The sequence below is a fragment of the Erinaceus europaeus genome, chromosome 7 (assembly GCF_950295315.1).
Source record: "Erinaceus europaeus chromosome 7, mEriEur2.1, whole genome shotgun sequence".
Classification (NCBI taxonomy): Eukaryota; Metazoa; Chordata; class Mammalia; order Eulipotyphla; family Erinaceidae; genus Erinaceus; species Erinaceus europaeus.
In genome coordinates, this window is record NC_080168.1 from 123,402,545 (window position 1) to 123,410,000 (window position 7,456).

Consider the following 7,456-nt stretch of genomic DNA (forward strand, 5'->3'; position numbering starts at 1 on the left):
CCTTTATTTTCAGTACTTCTTGGTACAGTTCAAATAGTATGCACTGCAGATTAAATAGTAGTAGGCTGCAGATTAAATAGAACATATTTAATATGTACCAGAAGGTTGTGCTCTGATATTGCACAGTTGTCCGTTGTCTGGTCATTTCCTTCGATGTCCCTTCCTCCATAACATGGTAGATGAATCCATAAAATACACTTGGGGGAAGAAGGAATGCTAATAAAACATTGAGCGGGGGGTCGGGCGGTGGCGCACTGGGTCAAGCGCATGTGGCGCAAAGCGCAAGAGACTGGTGTAAGGATCCCGGTTTGAGCCCCTGGCTCCCCACCTGCAGGGGAGTCGCTTCACAGGCGGTGAAGCAGGTCTGCAGGTGTCTTTCTCTTCCTGTCTCTGTCTTCCCCTCCTCTCTCCATTTCTCTCTGTCCTATCCAACAACGAACAACATCAACAATGACGATAATAATAACCACAACGAGCCTACAACAACAAGGGCAACAAAAAGGGGGAAAATGGCCTCCAGGAGCGGTGGATTCATGGTGCAGGCACCGAGCCCAGCAATAACCCTGGAGGAGAAAAGAAAAGAAAAGAAAAGAAAAAAAACAATGAGTGCCACAAAGCAGTTCAGAGATTGTCAACAGTGTTATACCTCTCCAGGCAAGTCAGAAAATCTAATTGGTGTCCTACCTCCTTTCGTGTCTCTGCCCTGTGCCTTTGAAGATTGTGTCCCCCCTAAAGAAAGAGTCTGAAGAAAAGAGTGTGGGGGGGGCATTTTAAGTGCCTGAATTACGAGAAGATTATAAAACGCAAATAGAGCTTCTGGAAAACCCAGAGGTGTTTTTGTTTTTTTTTTTTCAATAAGCATTAGGATCCCTTGCAAGACATAAGTCATATATTCTCTTGTTTATTTATTTATTTATAAAATGGAAATATTAACAAGACCAAAGGATAAGAGAAGTACAATTCCATATCATTCCAACCACCAGAAGTCCATATCCAATCCCATCCTTTGAAAGCTTTCCTATTCTGTTGGTATGCATGAGACCCCTTCTGTTTCATTTGGTTTAAATCCCCCCTGCTTAACACTATTCTATTTACATAACCACTGCATTCTATTTACATAACCACTGTTAACAAGCACCACCCTCCCTCCAGGGCATTGGTGGTTCAGTGATAGGATTCTCGCCTGCTCCGCCCCCTTCTTGTCACACTCTGATTTTCACCAGTCACTTTTCTCTCCACCCTCTCTATGTCACATCCTGTTTCCACCCTACTTGGCAAGTATATATAAAGACAGCATTGTGAGTTTTAGGGTACTTTAGTTTAGCTTTAGTTTAGTTTAGCTCGGCTTAGATTGCACTGTGTCCTGCATGAATAAAGAGATACTGCCTACAGCTCATCCATGAGTCCCTGGTCTGGTCGTCTGTTACCCACCTGTGAAGCCAGCCCAGCGAAAACAACATAGCCCGTCAAAAACAACACTATTCTTTAACTCTCTGGGAGTGTGAAACTGGGATCATTGTTGGGTGCAGAAGGTGGGAGCTGTGGCTTCTGTAATTTCTTCCCTGCTGAACATGGGCATTGACAGGTCAATCCATATTCCCAGCATGTCTCTCTCTTTCCCTAGTGGGGTAAGGATCTCGGGAGGTGGTGCTCCAGGACACACTGGTGGGGTCATCTGCCCAGGGAAGTCAGGTTGGCATCATGATAGCGTCTGGAACCTGGTGGCTGAAAAAGAGTTAAGATATAAGGCAGAAAAAAATTTTGACTAATCATGAGCCTAAAGACAGAATATTGCAGATGAAGATTTGGGGGTCTCTGTTTTGGAAAAAGCTAGTAGGCCTATTTTATGTATATTTCAAGGGTCCCATAACTTTCCTTGTTTTTTTCCCCGAGGCTGACATCTAATATGCAGGTGACCTAAGTTATTGTCTGGGGAGATGGTGTCATACTTGGAACAAAAGGCTAGAAAGCTGGATCAGGGAAGAGAGTAGCTCCAAATATGGGAAAATCTATAAATATTGTCAACTGTAAATCCCATAGATTTTATCTGAGGCCCATAGTCAGCATAGGAGCCTATTGCAACCTCTGTATCCCTGTAGATGTGATATGGCATTCTGTGGTCATAGCTCGGAATATTCCAGGCTGCACTATAGATGAAGCAAGCAAGCAGAAAAACCTAGAATGACACCATAAAGTACCTAATCAAATAGTTTCAACTTAGACCCAGATACCCTCCTCACCTATCTCCTATTGCACATCCATCAATCACTCCAAAGCTCACCTTGTCATACAAAATAAGGATGACAAAAGCTAGATAAGGACAAGAGACTAGCATACTTTAATGATGACTCTTTAGCCACTATCAGACCATCCCATCACCTCGGGCCCTAGTCAGGGAGTCCTGGGATTCTCACACAGACATGATGGGTCTAGAACTCTAGTGGATCTGTCTCACCATTGGCACTGGTCATCTACATCAGGAACAACATAATGGCTACCTCTTTGTGGACACCTATAGTACCTTGCCCTCAGTGTGAATAAAAAAGTATAGGGAATGTTCCATTCTCTGAAGGGAGGTTGGACAACACACTCTACCTATCACCTGAGGATGATGGATCCTGAAATAGTGCAGCCTAAAAGTCATATATTCTTATTATTACTATCACATTTACCTTCACTATGCTAAAAGATAGATCTATGCCACTTTACTAGGACTTAACACTTTGCTCTATTCAATAATTGAGCACTGGCAGTTGGGCGGTTGCAGAGCGGGTTAAGCACAGGTGGCGCTAAGCTCAAGGACTGGTGTAAGGTTCCCAGTTCGAGCCCCCAGCTCCCCACCTGCAGAGGTCGCTTCACAAGTGGTGAAGCAGGTCTGCAGGTGTCTGTCTTCCTCTCCCCCCTCTGTCTTCCCCTCCTCTCTCCATTTCTCTCTGTCCTATCCAACAACAATGACATCAAGAACAACAACAATAAACAAACAATTGAGCACTGTGTAGAAGAATACATCTAACTTATGCATATTTCAAGGCCTTCATTATATCTCTTACTTCTTTTAGACTAACAGTAATAATGAAATAAAAAATGATTGTTATTTCTGAAAAGCATTGTCCTAAAGTGTTGCATTTTCTCATTGAATTCACTGAGGTACTATATATATCTAGAAACTGAGGTTGTAAGAGATAAACATAGTTGATTAGAAGTGTCCTGCTTGTGCGTTGCACAGTTAAGCCAAACCCAAGATGGTTGTGATTCAGAATCAGTGTTCTTGAGTTTGTACTATCGACTGCAGATGTCCCAGCATTCCAGTGCTCCTTGGACCCTCTTCTATCCTCTCTCTACACGAGTCAGACTCTTTTCTTCCATTTTGTTAGCCCATTTATTCCTTTCTCAGTTCGTGCTGTTTCCTCTCCCAAATCACATGTTTTTGTCTGGTTCACCAAATATGCCTCCTCTTTCAGAGACTGACTCACATGACTTCTCTTCCAAGACTATTCAATCTCAGAAGCATACCTCAAATCCATTGCTCCTTCCCTCCACGTGCCTAGTGCAGAGATACACACAGATGATTAGCACTCCGTAAATGAGGTGCCTAAAAACATTTAATAGTAAGGGCGCAAATAATTCTATATAAATCAAAGACTGTTGTACCGTACATTTGATCACTTGCTACAAAGGGTAGGTAGACCACCAGGCACACTTTCTGTGCCATATTTAGACTTCCCCTCATCCGTGACATTTTCAGAAAGATGTCCATTTAGTTTCTCGACTTCCCCTGGACTGTGGCGAATTATTTCAAGATCTTACACATTTTGTCTGGTAGTGCTGCTTCTAAATGCAAAGCATGTAGGGTCATAGCAGCAATGTCCTTGCAGAGAAATGGGAAAAGGCTTGATTCTCCTTGTGTATTTAAACCTGCATTTCTGGAGGTCTGGAAGTAGTGAGCCCAGTTGAGTTGCACTTCATGATGTGCAAGGACCCTCACCTGGTGGGGAGAAGCTTCAAGAGAGGCAAAGCAGATTGGCAGGTGTCTCTCTCCCGCCCTCCTCTCAATTTCTCTACTATATAATGAATGAAAGGAAAGAAGGAAGGAAAAGAAAAGATAGAAAAGGAAAAAAAAAAAAGGTCTTCAGGAGTTGTAGATTTTAAGCCTGGTGGCAGTAATAAATACATAAGAATTTCTGATGTTTTATTTAATAGACTTTTTTTTCTTTTTATTGACTTAATAATGATCAACAACTCTGGAAGAAGTTGAAAAACAAGATCAGAAGAGAAAACACAAGTAGAACCTGAACTGGAATTGGTGTATTGCACCAAAGTAAAAGACTCTGGGGTGGGTGTGGGAGGAGAATACAGGTCCAAAAAGGATGACAGAGGACCTAGTGGGGGTTGTATTGTTATATGGAAAACTGAGAAATGTTATTCATGTACAAACTACTGTATTTACTGTTGAATGTAAAATATTAATTCCCCAATAAAGAAATTTAAAAAAGAAATAATGATCAGCAAGACCAAAGGACAAGAAGGGTACAATTCCACACAGTTCCTGCCACCAGAACTCTGTATCCCATCCCCTCATTTGCAGTTTTCCTGTTCTTTGTCCTTCTGGGAAGTTTGGCTTCTGCAACTGCTTCTCTTCTCCATATGGGCATTTGCAGGTTGATCTATACTCCCAGCCTGTGTCTATCTTTCCCTAGTGAGGTAGGGCTCAGAAGAGGTGGGTTTTGAGGGTACCTTGGTGAGGTCATCTTCCCAGGGTAGTTAGGTTGGCATCATGGTAATATAGGCAAAACAAATTGTTTAATAATCAGGAATCTAAAGGTAGGAATAAAGCAGATACAAAAGTAAGGGCAGCAAAACTGGTAAAATAGCCTCCAGGAGCAATGGATTCATAGTGCAGGCACTGAGCCCCAACAATAACCCTGAGGCAAAAAAGAAAAACAATAGATCAGATGAGATTTGAGGTCTCCATTTAGGAAAAAGCTAAGAAGTCTACTTTAGGTATGTTCTAAGGGGCCCTTGACATTACTAGTTTTTGCCTGAGCGCATCATGCAGGTGGGCCAAAGGAACTGTCTGAGGAGATGGTGTCAGTGTTGGAAATTGAACTAGAAAGCTGGATCAGGGAAGAGAGTAGCTCCTAAATATGGGAAAAATATATTAATATCATTAACTGTAAACTCCATCTCTTTGATCTGGTACACATATCCAGCACAGGAGTCTATGTTAATCTCTGCATCCATGTAGAGATGATCTCGCATTCCCTAGTCACAGCTAGGAACATTCTAGGCTGCACCCATTTCAGGACCAGTCTTCCTAGAGTGGCAGAGTATGTTGGCTCAGTCTCCCTTTAGAGAATGGGGCAGTTTCTAACACTGTTGTTCCACATTGAGGGCAAAGTCCTGTAGAGGCCCACAAGAGGGTTTATGATGTTGTTCCTGATGGAGATGAGCAGTGATGATGGAGAGATGGATCTTTTAGAGGTGTAGGCCCATCATGTCTATGTGGGAATCCAAATATTCCCTGACTAGAGCCTCAGATGGTGGAATGGCCTGGTAGTGACCAAAAAGGTCATCGTTAAAGTGTGCTGGTCTCTGACCCTTATCCGGCTTTTGTAATCCTTACTTTAACTGTCAAGGTTAGACTTCCCTCAGTCACTCTAAGGCCCTTTCATATTCTTGGTTTAAGTGCAGACCTGGCCATAATAATGGCAGAGTGCTTTTAGAGATTGTGGTAAAGAAATTATAAATAAATATTAAATCACTATTAAAAAAACAAAAAAAGATCCGGACCAGTTTATTGCATGTTATTTTCACACCTTTACCAAAACCCTAACCTTGTGATACACTAATTTATTTTTTATCTCTATTTACTTACTTATTTCTTATTGGATAGCAGCAGACAGAAGTTGAAAAGGGAAGGGTTGAGATAAAGAGGGAAAGAGATAGTGAGATACCTGCAGCCCTAATTGAAGCTCTCTCCCTGCAGGTGGGTACCAGGAGTACACACTGTAATATGTGTGCTTAACAAGAGGGGCCACTGCCTGGCCCCAATACCCTAAATATCCCCCCTCCCGATGACAGGCTGATAGGGCTGCCCTAACTAAATGGCACAGTTGACACTTTTTAATGGTAGACAACACCAGGCATACAAGTATCACCTTAAGGATATCAATTGAGATTCCTTGCATAGCTCTACCTACAGAGTAGGCATGATGGGATATTAACTGAACAGGCTCTGGAATGTCATTAGTTAGCTCCAAGCCCGACCTTTGCAAGTGGTATGACCTCAGATAAATTGGCCACTTACTGACTCAGTCTTGTCAGTTGGAAAATGGAGCTGCCAGTTGGTCCTAACTCACAAGGCTTTTGTGAAGATTAACATGAATTAATATTATGACAACTTAAAGTTAAAGTGTAATTTGGCAGCTAGGGAGTAAATTTGCATCATGAAACACCTCAACAGTATGTATACCATAGTAAAGCAGTATTCTGGTCTCTACTATGAAAAACAACTCGTGTGTGTGTGTGTGTGTGTGTGTGTGTGTGCACGCACATGTGTGTCTGCATGTGTGTATCCTTATATATTGCATATGTGATTTATTTATATTTACATATAAATATGCAATTAACCATGTCAAGCAACAATAGAACACAATCAGTAGCACGTTTTTTAAATTTGTCTCCTATTTTCCCAAGACAAAATACTCCTTGAGGGCAGAGAGCAAGTGTTTACATTTCCCTGTCACTTCCCAGAAGCACACCTTGCAGATGAACATTTGCTGAGTCAATAGAAACTGCCAGAGCTTAGAAAGATGGGTAGAATGAAGTAGATCTAAACATTTTTGAGATTCTAAAAAAGTGTTGGAGTGAAGAGACTGTGGTATTCTTAATTTGCCCCCATCAGGGTCAGGGTGACACCCAGAATGATGTCAACAGTTAAAGGGGGAGGAAGATTGTGAGACAAGAGTCAGAGTTTTCATGAGAGTGAAGCAAACAGGTAGGCGCTGACTTGGAGATGAGCATAGATTACGGCCACAAACCACATGGAATTGGAATGTGTTTTCATTAAAGTCAGAGTCGTTTGGTCTGGTGATGCTTGGGGTGGAAGGGATGATGGAGTGTCAGCACTATTCATAATATATGATGTATGACGTATCATTTAGGATGGGATGACTTAAATGCCCCCCCTTTTTTTTTTGCTTCCAGGATTATCGATGAGGCTCAATGTCTGCACTACAAATCCACTGCTCCGGGGCCAGGTGGTTGCGCACCTGGTTGAGCGCATATGTTACAGTGCTCAAGTACCCAAGTTCGAGCCCCCAGTCCCCACCTGCAGGGGGGAAAGCTTCACAAGTGGTGAAGCAGTGCTGCAGGTGTCTCTCTGTCTCTCTCCCTCTCTGTCACTCCCTCCCCTCTCAATTTCTGACTGTCCCTATCCACCAAATAAAGAAAAAAA